The sequence below is a fragment of the Sus scrofa genome, chromosome X (assembly GCF_000003025.6).
Source record: "Sus scrofa isolate TJ Tabasco breed Duroc chromosome X, Sscrofa11.1, whole genome shotgun sequence".
NCBI lineage: Eukaryota > Metazoa > Chordata > Mammalia > Artiodactyla > Suidae > Sus > Sus scrofa.
The window spans coordinates 83,555,982-83,573,173 of NC_010461.5; the positions used below are offsets into that span (position 1 = coordinate 83,555,982).

The 17,192-nt window shown below is 36.9% G+C and overlaps 1 protein-coding gene across 5 annotated transcripts in view; it reads right to left on the minus strand.

Moving 5' to 3' along the window:
• The window catches only part of ZMAT1 (zinc finger matrin-type 1), a 162,923-nt gene extending 159,657 nt beyond the window's left edge, over positions 1 to 3,266 (minus strand). For 4 of the 5 annotated variants that reach the window (XM_021079802.1, XM_021079798.1, XM_021079799.1 and 1 more), the window contains exon 1: positions 3,091 to 3,266. The gene's annotated coding sequence lies outside the window, so the exon portion shown is untranslated. Of the gene's footprint in view, positions 1 to 1,843; positions 1,979 to 3,090 lie in introns of all 5 variants that reach the window. The other variant, XM_021079801.1, reaches the window with a different exon arrangement.

The following is a 17,192-nucleotide window of genomic DNA, read 5'->3' on the forward strand; positions in this document are numbered from 1 at the left end:
GGCCAGCGGCTATAGCTCCGATTTGACCCCTAGCCTGGTAACCTCCATATGCCGTGGGTATGGCCCTAAAAAGACAAAAGACAAAAAATAAATAAATAAAAATAAAAATAAAAATAAAGTAGTTTAAAAAAAAGAATGAAAAAGGTGGAAAATACCAAGTGTTGGCAAGGACAAAGAGCAAATAGAACTTTCATAATCTGCTGGTGGTGAATATAGATTGGAACAGCTACTTTAAAAAATTCATTGGAAGTATCTACTGAACTGAACATACACCTACTCAGAAATGCCACTCCTAGGTACATGCCCAAGAAATGAAAAAAAAAAATCCATCCAAGAAAGTTCATGGCTCCATTATTCAATATTCAGTCACAAAACTGGAAAAAACTGAAATCTCCACAACAGATAAAAATATTGTGAAATATCCATACAATGCATTTTGTTTTTATAATCGTTCCCTTTCTGTTTTTCTTAAAACTCAAGTGCACACTAGAATGACTCCTGAAGTCTAATTTCCACAGAAAGAGATATGAACCCAGCCTAACGTTAACCACTGTGGGCTGAGATAGTTCAAAAAATGTCTTTTTTCTTCTTCCTAGGTATACTGGTTCAGAATGTGGGCTTTAGAGACCAAGTCCTACCACTAGTTCTGTCACTTACAAACTGTGTGAGTTTGAATACTCTTCCTTCACCCTTTAGTCACTCAATTGTCTCATCTGCAAAACCAAGATTATATGGTACTGACTGTAGAAGAAAAAAAACATTTAAACAATATTGCTTTGTGTTTTGGTTTTTTACAAGGATACATGTTCAAGAATCACATTATTTTAAAAATTCAAGTGCAGGAGTTCCCGTCGTGGCGCAGTGGTTAACGAATCCGACTAGGAACCATGAGGTTGTGGGTTCGGTCCCTGCCTTTGTTCAGTGGGTTAACGATCCGGCGTTGCTGTGAGCTGTGGTGTAGCAGACGCGGCTCGGATCCCGAGTTGCTGTGGCTCTGGTGTAGGCCGGGGGCTACAGCTCCGATTCGACCCCTAGCCTGGGAAACTCCATATGCCGTGGGAGCGGCCCAAAGAAATAGCAAAAAGACAAAAAAAAAAAAAAAAAAAAAAAAGAAAAAGGTTTCATAGAAAAGATGTTTGAAATGTCTTTGGAAAAAAATAAAAAATAAAAATTCAAGTGCAGAGATGCTGTTATACTGTACTCTGTGATCTTGGGAGAGTAAAAGTCTCTCACTGACTTTTCTGTAAAATGGTCAAAAAAACAATCATCTGTACCTCATGGGTTGTTGCTTTGAGAATTAATTAACACATGAAAAATCTTAGAACAGTGCTAGACATACAGTAACAACTCAATAAATCTAGGTTTTTTTTAAAAGAAATACAAGTTGAGATTTTTATCATTATGATAGTTTGAGTTTGTATGTGTCTTTACTTAATGATCTAACAACTGAATCCTATTCACTGAAGGATAGATTTTGTACATCACTAACTTTCACTATAACCACTGTTGGATACCTAACTAATTATCATGAAGACGTCTCAAGGCAGTTAGAACAACTGATCTTAGGGAAACACACCACCATTTCTGTATGTAGCTGAACAAAAAGCCGAGGGCTCATCCTGGATCTTGCCTTATCCTCATATTAACCTCCTGCAAACACACAGGCATTACAGGTCCATTCTGTCCTACCTCCAGTGCACTGGCCCTCCCTTCTCACCTAGGAGCACAAATTGTTTTTCCACACAGGACCACAAAAACTCCACAATATTCCTGGGTGGTCTGGAGCACTGAGTACTGTTACCCTGTTGTATAGAAGACAATGGCGGGAAGGGTGGGGACTTACCTAAAGTGTCCCAATGATGGGGCCCAATTTCCTCACTCCTGCTCTAGGAACCTGTCTAGTAGACTCAACATCATACTTGGTTCTTTTCTATTGGCTCTTTCCCCTGGGGCTCAGAGTCCACACCCTTCTCTGATCCTTCAGTAGAAGGGAAGGGGATAAGACAGCACATGGAATAGAGAGGAACGTAAGAAGAAGGGAAAGCACATGACATACAGGGGAAGGGGCGAGGAGGCTCTGTCTGTCCCCTCTCAGTTCACTGGACACTGTGCAGTGACGCTTTGCCTCTTCCCCCTCCACACACAGCTGTGATACTGAAGCTCATGTGTCATGGACATGTGCTTATCCCTGCTTGTGTTACACTCCTCAGTAGTCACCCTGAAGGTCATGCTATTATGTTAATGTCTGAGGCATCACATTGACAGAGTGAAGGAGGTAAAGTTGGAACAGAAAACTAACATTTTGAGGCCCCGCTAGATGCCACACAGGATAGGTTGTAATTTTTTGGACTTTTTCTCTTCAAATCCTCAAAGCAATTCTCTGGGGTGGGTATCATTACTTCCTTTCTACAGACTGGGAGACTGTTGGGCTCTGAGAACAAAGTACCTGATCAAAAAATTCTAGGGAGGTGTCAATGGACCTAGAAGCCAACTTGAAGGGACTAACACTGGCCAATTCTGTGACAATTTGAGCATCAAAATACAAATAATAGTAACAGATGTAAAAAAGGTAACACTTTGAGCAAAGTAGGAATCTGTGAGTCATACTGACGTAAATAAACACATGGATAAATATATAAATAAAGGAGAGAGGAAAGCTCTACCCTACAGTCAAATGCCAACTAATAAAACTGGAAGTTATGAATTAGAAAAGTAACACTTGACAACTATCATAGTAACAAATGACTCAGCCAAGAATTTTTTCAAAAAAGTATGATCTGTCTGCACTAAATCCCACAGCAGTCACCGAGCCACCGTGGTAACCAAGCTGGCCAAGGAAAGCTGAGAAAAAAAACAGTAACCCAATTTGGTGCCTAATATGTGCCAGGAACTGAACAGGACACAGGCACACACATATACGCATATGCTCTCTCCCTCTCTCTCACTACCCAAGACTTTGCCTTATCCTCCCTAGACCCTATTTTTAAAAGGAAAATAGTTCAGGACACCCCGGGAGCAGGACACCACACTCACTGGGGCCGGGGCGGGGGAGGGGGGGAAACACCCCAAGGGCCCATCTCTCTGCCTCACCAGACAGCCCAGGCACCGATTCCCAAAGCTGGAAAGGCACGACTTGGATCCCTTTGTCTCCCCACACCCCAGGGCTATTCAGCCCCCACCGCGGGGACCCACACCCTCAACTGAGTCCTGAACACCTGAAGGCGGGACCTGATTTTTCTTGTCAGGCCACGTCTGTCTCTATAGAAAAGTCGTCACGGTCGGTCGCCATATTGACGTCATGTTTCTATGGCAACCGCGATGCGCTGGCCAGTCCCCCCCCCACACACCGGAAATGCTACTACACACTCCACCCACCTGGCTTTTCGCTTGAAAGCAAAACGCCTTCGCTCTTCAGGCGGCAACATGAGAAAGCATTCTAATTAGAAGACCTAGACTGGCGTCCAGGCAATTGGCGGAATTCTGCCTGGTTTGGTGGAACAGACCGTGTCCCTGCTGTAAGGAATTTTGTTTGTTCTAAAGAGACAGTAGAGTAGTATTTTCAATGTGCAGAGACCCAAGGAAGTATCCTAGGATTCTTGGAGATGAGCTAGTCCTCACAGGATGAACCTGTAAAATCACAAGCCATGCTAAGCAGTTAGTTTATCTGTGGCAGAATACTAAGACACTATAATTATGTGACTGAATGATGTAGAAATATCAAAAAATGGTTGATGATCTTCTCTTGCCACAAATACTTCAGAAAATTCATCCTGCCTGACAGAAATGGTTCCCAAACTTCATTCTACACATTTTTTTTTGTCTTTTTAGGGCCACACCTGTGGCATATGGAGGCTCCCAGGCTAGGGGTCTAATCGGAGCTACAACTGCTGGCCTAGGCCAGAGCCACAGCAGTGCCAAATCCGAGCCACGTCTGCGACCTATACCACAGCTCACAACAATGCCAGATCCTTAACCCACTAAGCAAGGCCAGGGATCGAACCTGCAACCTCATGGTTCCTAGTCAGATTCGTTTCTGCTGCACCATGATGGGAACTCCCATTCTACACATTTTACTTCTTGCTGTTACATTTTCAGGTGGTCTCTATGGCAGTTAAACTTTGGTTTAGATCAAAGTCATTTTTTTCTCTGGGTGAGAGGAGAAAGATGAGCCAAGATTTACATTTGTTCAAGTCCTACTACATGCTGTACACTCTATACAGGATTTCCCATTTGTACCTCACAACAGTTCTGTAAGAAAGACATCATAGGTCTCCTTTACAGATGACCATGTACAGGCTAACAGAGGTAAAACAAGTATTCCAGAATCACCCATGAAGTTAGGGGCAAAATGAGGTTCACAACTTAGTGTTCAAGCAACTTTCAGTTTTGGACAGGAACGGAGAACTTAGCGTTTGGCTCTCTATGGATTCACATCCGCTCCCGACTTTTTACTTTTGCTGCCCTTAAGGTCACTAACTTTCTTTTGCAGGGATGAGTGCGGTCCTTCTTGAGATTTCATTGATAGCTGTTATATTTCTGAATAGTTATACATAGGTGTCAGTGAAACGAACTACCATGTGAACAAAAAGAATGCATTTGGAAAACCAATTTAATTCCAGTGCAACTTTTACAAAAGTCTCAAAGTTTAAAATATGTTTGTGTTGTTAGTAAAGCCATGCCATTTGTTATCTAATAGTGTTTTTTAAACAATAATTTCAGAGAACCAGGATCAGTAATTTTTCCAAAATGCTTATTTGAGAAATGTTCACTAAAAGTCTATTCACTATAAATATAGACAGATCAAAAAAGTGGGGCTCAGCTTTTGCCCTTATCACAATATACCATGGATTATTATTATTATTTATTTATTTATTTTATTTTTTTGTCTTTTTGCCATTTCTAGAGCCGCTCCCGCGGCATATGGAGGTTCCCAGGCTAGGGGTCCAATCGGAGCTGTAGCCTCCGGCCTACGCCAGAGCCACAGCAACTCGGGATCCGAGCCGCGTCTGCAACCTACACCACAGCTCACGGCAACGCTGGATCGTTAACCCACTGAGCAAGGGCAGGGACCAAACCCGCAACCTCATGGTTCCTAGTCGGATCCGTTAACCACTGCTCCACGACAGGAACTCCGCCATGGATTATTTTTTAAGTTTTATCGAATTATAGTTGTTTACAATGTTGTAACAATTTCTGCTGTACAACAAAGTGATTCAGTTATACATACACACATATATATATATATCAACTTTTTTCAGATTCTTTTCCCATATAGGTTATTACAGAATACAGAGTAGAGTTCCCTATACACACCATCCATTCCATAATATGCCATACACTCTTTTTTTTTTTTTTTTTTTTTTTGCCTTTTTAGGGCTGCACATGCAGCATATGGAGGTTCCCAGGCTAGGGGTCTAATTGGAGCTACTGCTGCCGGCCTATGCCACAGCCACAGCAACGTGGGATCCGAGTCTCATGGTTCCTAGTTGGATTCATTTTCGCTGCGTCACGAAGGGAACTCCAGCCATACCTTCTTAACAGAGGCAACATCTCCCCCGAGGAACTGAAAATTGATTTTTAAGGGTGAAGAGATTTTAGGTAGCACTTTGTTTTTTTGTCCTCTGAAAGATCAAGGTGCACAAACAGATATACACCACACCCCTGGTATTAATATCACATTCAATGGATGGGGCAATGATTCGGGAGAAAAAAGTGTATAAAAGTCTCCATAAAGTAGACGATAATGAAAGAAGGTTGAGAAACATTGTATATACTCAGTGACCCAATATGTGCATGATGGGCCACCAGGGTTATGGACTGGTCATTTTACACTTCCTCATAGATGCTCATTCCTCAGCAGCCAATCTTGGTGGTGGTGGTGGTGGTGGTGGTGGTGGTGGTGGTGATGGTGATGATGATGATGATGATGGAGAAAGTGAAATCTTGTCCATGGGGTCAAGAGACCTGGGTAGGGGGACCATATGAATTGACTGGTTTTTAAGGTGGCAGACAGAGGCTCAGTCAGAAGAATAGGTGTTTCCTCTGGAAAAGATGGTCTGGAGAGTAGGATATTAATGTTTTTAAAGCTAATGTAAACAAATGGAACTCTAAATTGTGTCTCCTTTAATTTTAACATTTATTAAAGTTACATGTTATTAAGTCCATAATTCAGATCAGACCATACTAAGTTAGGAGATGGTTAAGTAAAAGGGAAACTTCTTTGCAAATCCTTGCTCGGTAGTTAAAGCTGGAATTACTCTAGAGCTTTTCTCAATGTATCTGGGAAATTGATGCTCTCCAATATACTGATTATGTTTTTTTTATAGTGAATTGTATTATTTTTAAATTAAAATAGTATTGTAATTAAAAACATCTTTGTGGCACAAAATCAGCAAAGCATGTCTGAAGAAGCTACAGTAAATATTTTCAAATTATATGGGGCTAATTCTTGTGATATATAACAGATGGGCAAATGATGTGGTAGGCAGCCTTCAAGAAGACACTCAGTGATCCACATCTCTGTATTCATGCCTTTTTTTTAAACAGGAGAAAATGAAAGCTTAATAACATGTATACATGGGAGAGACCCAGGAAAAGGGAATAACTCTATTCATGCCCTTTTGTAATCACTTATCCCTGAATGCTGGCTGGGATTAGCTGCATCTACTGAATAGAATACTTGTGAAGTGATGGGATGCCACTTCTGAGATTAGTTACAATAGGCTATGGCTTCATTTGAGGTACTCTTTTATGCTCACTCTAAGGAAAGCCAGTCACTATGCTGTGTGTTGCCCACATGTCAAGGAACCAGTGTCTCTGGCCAGCAACCAGTGAGGCCCTGAGGCCTGCCAAAAAATGTAAATGAGAGCTTAGAAGTGGGTTCTCATCCAATTGATCCTTAAGATGACAGAAGCTGTAGATTATACTTTAATTGCATTCTTGTGGGAGACTCTGGGCTAGAAGCATCCAGCTAAGCCACATCCAGATTCCTAACCCCCCAAAGTGGTAAAATAATACTTGTTTGTTACTTTAAGCTGCTTTAATTTTGGAGTATGTTGTTATGTACCAATAGATAACTAATACATATATAATCTCGTAATATTTATAAAGAGCAATTACATGTTCAATGAACATTTTAAACCATTTATTTAATGAAAAACAATGAAAACTGGAGATACACGCTTTTAGATGAAAAAAGGCCTGTTGTAGAACAAAAGGGATAATGTAATACTAATACTGAAGAAGAGGTATGTGTATTTTGTGTACCTGTGACTATATGATAATAATTCACCTATAAAGAAATGTATCTGGTGAGCATGCAACAACCCATTGATAGTGAACACCTGTGTTTCAGAGTGTGCGAATTAGGCAAGAGTGAGATTTGGGTGATTTCATTTTATGAATATATCTATTTTTATATGTAAGTATGTAAATTAATACATGATATGTAAATAAACATAAATTTAATGTTTAGAATATAATATTGCTTGAAATATGATAAACAGGACATAGTACTAAAATAAAAATTTTAAAACAGAAATTATATTGAAAGAGCTTAAGAAATAATTTACTGATTTTATTGTTTTGGAAATATGTGCAAAGAATACCATTTTATAGAGAAAGAAGCCCCTTATAGTTTTTGACAATGGCTCTATATGTTTGAGTGTACAGCAGTGTGTTTCTGTTTCTGAAACTTGATAGTATCTGCGAGGTTCTTACCTCAAATTCTTTCACTCTAAATATTCATGGGCTGTAGCCATTGTGATTGGGGTCAAATCCACAATGTGTGCTATAGATACATCATTACTGTCGTTGACATTTTACTGGTTCTAAGTGTAGAAAATTTCACTCCCTCTAAACCCATTTACCCTTCACCATTTATATAGAGTTGTCTTAAATATGTCCTTGACACACATTGAGAACTACGTCAAATAATGTTATACTTTTTGCTCATTTTTATTCATGTTTTTGCTTGTTTGTTGTTCTTTCTTCCTTCCTATTATTCTTTCTTCTATCAATTCCTTTCTGTTTTAAGAACATCCATTAACCATTGTTATAGTTCTTAACATCTGCTGATATAAATTCTTAGTTTTACTTCATGTGAAAATGTCTTTAATTCTCCTCCATTTCCGAAGGATATTTTAACTGGATATAGAATTCAAGGCTCACAGTTTTTTACTTTAAGCACTTGAAAAATGTTGTGTCACTTTCTTCTGAACTTCGTTCTTTCTGATAAAGAATTTATCATGATTCAAATTATTTTTTTCTTCTACAGGTATGCATCATTTCTCTCACCCTGTTTTTAATGTACTTTCTTTGTATTTAGTTTTCTGAAATTTGATTATGATTTTTCTTTTTGCAGATTTCTTTGGGTTTCTCTTGTTTGGGATTCACTTAGATTCTTGAATATGTAGGCTTATGTCATTTGCAAATTTTGAAAGTTTTCAAACATTATTACTTTGAATATTTTTCCACCCATACACTCTTTCTTCTTTCCTTTGATGACATTAATGGCATAAATGATAAATCTTTTTTTTTATAGTCTCATTAGTTCCTGATGCTTTGTTCTTTTTATTTTTGGTCTATTTTCTCTCTGTTGTTCAGAGCGGGTAATTTATATTGTCTATTTTCAAGTTTACTTATTCTCCCTTCTGTCTTTTCCATTCTGCTGTTGAACCCATTCCCATTTACTAAGTTTTTTTTTTTCAGGGAGCAGTCTGAAATACCTGTTTAATTATTTAATATTTAACTTTTAAATCAAATTATAAATACAAATAAAGTACGAAGTCATTTTGGAATTCTTTTTTTTTTTTTTTTTTTTTTTTTTTTTTTTTTTTTTTTTTTTTTGTCTTTTTGCCTTTTCTAAGGCTGCTTCCGTGGCATATGGAGATTCCCAGGCTAGGGGTCTAATTGGAGCTGTAGCCACTGGCCTACGCCAGAGCCACAGCACTGCAGGATCTGCCCTACACCACAGCTCACTGCAATGCCGAATCCTCGGCCCACTGAGCAAGGCCAGGGATCGAACTTGCAACCTCATCGTTCCTAGTCAGATTCGTTAACCACTGAGCCACAACGGGAACTCCTGAAAGTCTTATTTTTAAAACAACCTTGCACCCTATTGCTTTTTTTTCACAGAAAGCCCATTTAATTGTTTGCCACTTAAAAAAATTAATATCCTTATTTTTTAGAAAAAAATTAGGTTCAGATCAAAATTAAACAGCACAGAGTTCCCATAAACTGTTTTTCCTCCAGATACATGGTCCCCTATACCATCAACATCCTATACCATTCCATGTGAGTATGATGCATTTGTTACAATCAATGAGCCAACAATGACACCTCATTATCAATCAAAGTCCATAGTTTACATTAGAGTTCACTTTTGGTGTTGTACATAATATGTCTGGATAAATGTAAAATGATATATATTCACCATTTTATCATCATACAGGATAGCTTCACTGGCCTAAAATTCCCTGTGCTCTATCTATTCAGCCCTCCTTTTCCCTAATCCCCCAGAAACCACTGATGTTTTTATGGTCTCCATAGTTTTTAATCTTCCGAAATGTTGTATAGTTGGAATCATACAGCATGTAGTCTTTTCAGACTGTCTTCTTTCACTTAGTAATATGCATTTAAAGTTCATCCATGTCTTTTTAGCATTGAATAATATTTCATTGTATGAATATCCCACAGTTCAATTATCCATTCACCTGCCATAGGACATCTTGGTTGCTTTCAAGTTTTGCCAAAAGTGAATAAAACTGCTATAAACATCCATGTTCAGGTATTTTTATGGACATTAATTTTCAGCTCCTTTGGGTAAATACCAAGGAATGTGATTGCTGGATCACATGGTAAGATTATGTTTACTTTTGCAAAAAAACTGCCAAACTGTCTTTCAAAGTTACTGCATTATTTTGCATTTCTACAAGCAAAGAATGGGAGTTTTCTTTTTTTATGACCACACCTGCAGCATTATGGAAGTTCCTGGACCAGAGATTGAACCCACACCTCCACAGCGACCCCAGCCATTGCCATCAGATTCTTAACCCTCTATGCCAAGGCGAAATTCCTAATGAATGAGTGTTTTTATTCCTCCACATCCTTCTCAGCACTTGATGTCATGTTTTGGATTTCTGACATTCTAATAAGTTTGTAGTAGAATTTCATTGTAGTCTTAATTTGCAATTCCCTAATGACATTTAATGTTGAACGTTTTTTACCTGCTTTCTATTTTTGCTTTTTGTATATCTTCTTTAGCGAGGTGTCTGTTCATATAATTGGCCCATTTTAAAACTGGGTATTCATTTTCTTTCGGTGAATCATAACTTTTTTGAAGTATATTTTGTATGTCAGTCCTATATCGCTCCTGCTGCTTGTCTTCTCATTATCTTGATACATTGCTATTTTCTTTCTTTTTTCTTCTAATGTCATCAATTGAATTGTATAATAACTCCCACACAATGTTATAGGAAATAAGTTGGCATGTGTTGTTATTGTCTTTAACAGGAAAGCCTCTAGCGCTTCCCCATTTAGTAGGACACTGGCTTTCTGGCTGAAGTGTATATATACTTTCTTGTTAAGAAAATGCCCACTGATTCTCATTTCAAAGAGTTTGTTGATTTTTAAGCATGAATGGGTGGTGATGTTTTCAAATACCTCTCCTGCATCTATAGAGGTAAGCGTTTTTCTCCTTGACTTTATCATTACACTAGATTATATTAATGGATTTCCTGAAATTGAAATAGTCTTGTGTTCTTAGAATAAGTTCTACATGTTATGATTTACTTTTTTAGGTGCTATGGGATTGTGTTTTATTTATTTTATATTTATATTATATAATTTATTATTATATTTTACTTCAGAATATTCATTCATATTCACATATGAAATGATTTTATAATTTTCATTTTCTTGTCTTTTTTGGCTGCACCTGCAGCATATGGTAGTTCCCAGGCCAGCCACAGCTGTAGCAACACCAGATCCTTAACCCACTGCACCACAGCAGGAACTCCAATATAATTTTCATTTTTGATGTAATCTTTACTAGGCTTTGAAATCAATTATATACTTGCTTCATCATAAGAATTTGGAACTGTTTCTTCTTTTCAATACCCCTGGAATAGTTAAAGTAGTATTGGGATTATTTTATCTTTAAGGTTTTGGTAGAATTTTTCCATGGAGGCATCTGGGCCTGCTGCCTTTTCAGGGGAGAAATTTAACCAATTTCTTTATTTCTTTAATTTAATTGGTGCATTTAAACTTTCTATCTCTACTTGGATAAATTTTTATAAGTTGCATTTTTCTAGAAATTCATATTCTTCATCTGTGTTTTCAAATGTATTTAAATTGAATTGTGAAAATTATTCACTTAGGAGTCTTTAAGATTTCCTTTAACTAGATGACTATTTCTCCCTTGTATTTTAGATTCATTTCCCCCTATTTTCTTAATTAATTTACCCAGTTATTTGTTCGTTTTGTTAATTAATCCAAAATAAACCTATATAAGTTCTGCTGTAGTTTTTTCTAACTCATTCATTTTTACTTTTACCTTTAATGATTCTTTCCTTCTGCATTCTTTTCCTTGTTTGTTTGTTTATTTATTTATTTATTTTATTTTTGCTTTTTAGGGCCACATGCATGGCATATGGAGGATCCCAGGCTAGGGGTCCAAGAGGAGCTATAGCTGCCAGCCTACACCACAGACGCAGCAACACGGGATCCAAGCCACATCTGCGACCTACACCACATCTCACTGTAACGCCAGATCCTTAACCCACTGAGTGAGGCCAGGTATCAAACCCGTAACCTCATGGTTTCTAGTCGGATTCATTTTCACTGCGCCATGACGGGAACTCCTGCATTTATTTTTTACTTATATTGCAGTTCATTATCAGGCTTTTGGGTTGAATATTAAGTTCATTTCTTTTAATTTTTATTGATACTATTATTTAATGCTAAAAAATTTCCTCTGACAATTGCTCTATCTGTAGATTCTGATATGTTGTATTATCATTATCATTTTTGTAATCAAATTGTGCAACTTTAATCTATTTCCATTTTGTCCCAAATTTGTCTAAGAGTCTCAGATACAGTCAGTTTTCATAACTATTCCATGCTTATCTGAAATATAGTTTTGTTCACTAAAATCAGGCATCAGAATTCAATACATAAAATCTACCTTTGGATTATGTACTTCAGATCTTCTCTATTCTTAACTGAAATTTTTTGTCCACTTGAATATTCTTGGACTGAGGCAAGTATAGTAGAATCATATATTGTTGGTGTGTTTTTTTCAATTTCTCTTTACACCTCCTGTTGTTTTTATGAATATTTTTATATGTCTTGTACATAATATTAATAACACATCTTCCTTGTGAACTTTAGTGTTTACAGTTATCTTGTGCTTTTAAAAATCTCTCTCAATCCATTTTGATCTCACTCCTTAAACATTACCTTTCTTTTTATTTGCAAACTACCTTGTATATATTTGCTTATTTAAAAAAATTTAACCTCTCTGACTGTCTTTAAGTATATATCTTGAAAAATTATTGTGTTGTATTTTGCTTCAGTAGGCAATATGAGAATTTTTTTTTCTTTTAATGGGTGAGTTAAGCTCATGTACATGTATTTGACATGACTAATGTGTTTAGGCATTTGGGTTCAGTTCTGTTATATGGATTATACACATATAGAAATTATCTATATATATATTTATATGTATATATGTGTGGGTATGTATGTACATATATATGTATACATATACACAAAGAATAGAGAGATAGGTAAATGATATCGGTAGATAATGCACATAAAGCAATATACGTTCTGATAAAACTTTCTAAATTATGCCATATTACAACAGCTAAAGAAATTTAATTTGATATCTTAGGCTATCATGATGAGTAAAAAATCATGAGGCTGAAAATTATATATATGAAAAAGGAAATTATATACATGATCTTAAGCTTACAAATGATGTACGTATATTCATTGTTATATGCATGCGTAACACAATAATGAGAGGATGCTGACAAAATATATTTTCAAAAAATTAATGACTAGTGGTGTTACTAATTAATCGCATGTTTACTTCTGGACTTTACTACATTTTCCACATTTTCTAAATTAGTTTGGCTCATTTTAAAAATCAAACTTAAAGCTATAGAAACATTAATTGTTATTAGACAGTTCAAATATTTAAAAAGTTATAGAAAATAATAAATAGACTTCTTTACTCAATTTAAGAAATAAAACATTCTTTTGCAGTTGAAACTCAATTTAAAGCTTTCTATGATTACATTAGCCTCCTTCTTTTCATAGGTAACTACTCTAATGAATCTGAGTTTTCATTCTTAGAAACTTTCTTTATAGTTTTTTTACATATGTATTATATTCCTAAGCAAAAAATGGTACTGTTTTGTTGCATGTGTTTATCTGTAGATGTCTGGATAAATGATCGAAAAGGAGGAAGAACAACAAGAAAATAGAGAACAAATATGCATAACAGTTTGATAATGTGACCTGTATATATGCCTTCCTCACAATGTGTATTCTCTTTCAGAACTTCTAAAATGGACACACCCATTATTTTCTCAGTTTATATGCTGTAGGAGAACTAACAGAAATTGCACACGCTGTTTGCACTTTTCCCCTGATGTATTCAAAAACAATGTTTCAGCATTTCCTGAACATGAAACATCTTCATATTTGCCCAGACTTAAATTTCTATCTTTCATTCATGCTGTTACTACTTTAAGCCTATATATTCAGAGCTTTATCTGGGCCATCCTGGTGAAAGAAGACAGTGAGTGCAGGAAGTTAGTTTTTCCCATGTCCAGACTAATACCCATAGTCTTCGGTTGGTATACAAATGCATCCCATTCTGAACTTTAACTGATTTTGTGTTATGAGTACTGGTTATGTGTATACGGTTGGCTCTTTGTATCCATGGATTCCACACCTACAGATTCAACCAACTGGCAGTAGAAAATACTTGAAAAAAATTCCAGAAATTTCCACAAAGCAAAACTGGTATTTGCAACATATTGGCAACTATTTACATGATATTTACATTGTATTAGGCATTATAAGTAATCTAGAATTGATTTAAAGTATACAAATCAAAGAAAGGAAATGCATTGATTATATGCAAATACTACACCATTTTATACATTTTATGTAAGGAACTTCAGCATCCATGAATTTTGCTATCCATGGGGCATCCTGGAACCAATCCTCTGTGAATACTGAAGGATGATAGTATTTTTCTTTCCTTTTATTATTTTTAGTTGCACAGGGAAAATGTTTCAAAGTTGTTTTAGTCTGGATGGGTCAATTGCCCTGGGGCCCTAGGTTGAAAGAGCCTGTGATTAAACTTTTACTCTGAAAGCCTCTATTTAAGAATTCTCTCTTTCTTGAAGCTGTGGGGCTGAGTGATGAGCATCAGTGCAAACTCCCTCCCTCACCTGTGGCACTCACTTCTTGGCTTATTGAGTGGTTAATCCTGGTTTCAATGAGAGGGGATTTATTTGGTAGAGAACAGAAAGAAGCTTGTTGTGAAACTACTTTGATCTTATGACCTTATCTAATAGGCAGAGAAGAGGAGACATCATCTAACTGTGGAATGTAGGTTTATTTGAGAGACAGGCTTGTCCTTGCTATTCTCTTGGGCATCTGTAATTTCCCTGAAGCTGCCAAATGGGGATTGTCAGGTGGTAACCTTGGTTTAGGGATGGCTGCCATTTCTGACAAAGAGTTACTTTCCTATGGAAATGGCTAGGAAGTTCTTACTTATCTTTTCACTTCCAAAACCAAGACACTTTGATGCAGGTTTGATCCCTAGCCTTGCTCAGTGGGTTAAGTATCCAGCATTGCCACAGGCTACAGCATAGGTCACAGACGCCGCTCAGATCTGGTGTTGCTGTGGCTATAGTGTAGGCCTCAGCTACAGTTCCAATTCGACCCCTGGCCCAGAGAACTTCCATATCCTCAGATACAGCAGTAAAAAGAAAATAAAAAGAGAAGAAACCGTTAAAAGTCTACTACTCTTGGATAAGCACTGTTATCATTTGAACATACATATTGTTTTCAGAATCCTATACAATTATAATCATATATTTAAGAGTAGTAATGAGATGATATCCTACTTACAGTTTTATAAACTGATTTTAGACAAACATCATATTATCAATGTCAATCCATGCCAATCAATATAAATCCATGTAATTAAAATGACATTAGAAACACTAATGGTCAATTCAGGTATGAAAATAATGATGGTAATGATTACTATTTATTGCTGACACTGTTATAAGTGCTAAAACTATGTTATTTCATCCTCACCACAACCTATGAGGAGGAGCTATTGTTGCCCAAATTTAAACATAAGAAACTAAAGGCAGGGCTAGCAAGTGGCAAGGGTAAGATATATCCTGTGCTTCCTGAGCCTATACATCTAACCAGGTTGTGCTACTCCCTCTCCCATGACAAGGCCTTCAACCTTGGGCAAAGTAAGATAAAACAACCTGGGGGCCATGTTTTTTCCCCATTAACTAGATGAAATTTTAAAATATTGATAATAGGAGTTCCTGCTGTAGTGCAGCAGGTTAAGGATCTGCCATTGTCTCTCTGGTGGCTCAGGTCACTGCTGGGGCTTGGGGTCAATTCCCAGCCTGGTACCATGGGTTAAGGATCTGGTGGTGCTGCAGCTGTGGTATAGATTGCAGCTGCAACTTGGATTCAATCTCTGGCCCAGGAACTTCCATATGCTATGAGTGTAACATAAATAAATAACTAAATAAAATATTGACAATAATCAGTGTGGTTTGGAGTTTTGAAGAAATATGTCCTATTTTACTGTGAAAGTTCTCTCCCATCTTGTCTCCCTTCCTGTGCCTCAGGTGTTTTCCCTGTCCTAAAGCTGAATGGCCTTCCTGTTGGTAGAACTGAAAATATTTGTTTTCATGCCATTTAATTATTTTGTACTGCTGCAAGTCCAATAGTGTGTAATATAGGTAAAAATATATAACACAGAAAGGAAATAAAATAGCATTACCTCCAAATATAAGTCTCCCTATACTTGTTTCCTAGGGCTGCCATAACATAAGACCACAAAATAGGTGGCTTAAAAAACAGAACTTTGTTGTCTCATGGCTCTGGAGGCTAGAGTTCCAAAAATCAAGGTTTCAGAGGGCCATGACCTCTCTGAAACCTGTAGGACTCTCCATCCTTGCTTCTTCTTAGCTTCTTGAATTTGGAAAGCAATCTTTGTTGTTTCTTGGCTGGTAGCTGCATCACTCCCAGTCCTCCATCTTCCTGTGGCATTCTCCCTGTGTCTCTTCATATTATATTCTGTGTATCTCTGTGTCTAATTTTCCCCTTTTTATGAAGACACTAGTCATATCAGATTAGGGCCCATCCTAATAAAATCATTTTAACTTGATTATCTCTTTAAGAACTTTATTTCCAAATAAGGCCACATTCTAAGATAGTTGAGATTAGGGCTTCAACACACATTTTAAGGGGGATACGATTCAACCCAGAATAACCACTTATGTTTTCATCTGTATTATATTCTTCTGGTAGTTTTTTTAATGTGGGAATTTATATAATTATTCATGTGTATGTGCATTTATAGAATTACGTACAAACATAAGATCACATTTACGTTTAGTTTTTTTTTTTTTTTCATTTTAGGGCCACACCTGCAGCATATGGAAGTTCCCAGGCTAGGGGTCTAATCTGAACTACAGCTGCTGGCCTATACCACAACTCCTGGCAACGCCAGATCCTTAACTCACTGAACAGGGCCAGGGATTGAACCCACATCCTCATGGATACTAGCAGGGTTTGTTACCACTGAGTCACAATTGGAACTCCTACATTTAATTTTGTAACTTTCTTGTCTCACTAATAACATTCTTCAAAGTCAGTGACTGTGAATGAACCTATACCATACAATCTATACCATATCAGATAGTAGCTATAATATCTGATATGGTATAGATCGTGAATCAATCTAGACCATAAAGATAATAGCTATAGTAATGCTTGATAGATATAGAAAAATAAATTAAAATGACTAAAATTTTTTTGTGTGCCAACTACGTTTTATGTATTGAGTCATTTAATAATCACAGCACCATTATGAGATAGATATGGTGTTAATCCTTATTTTATAGATGAAA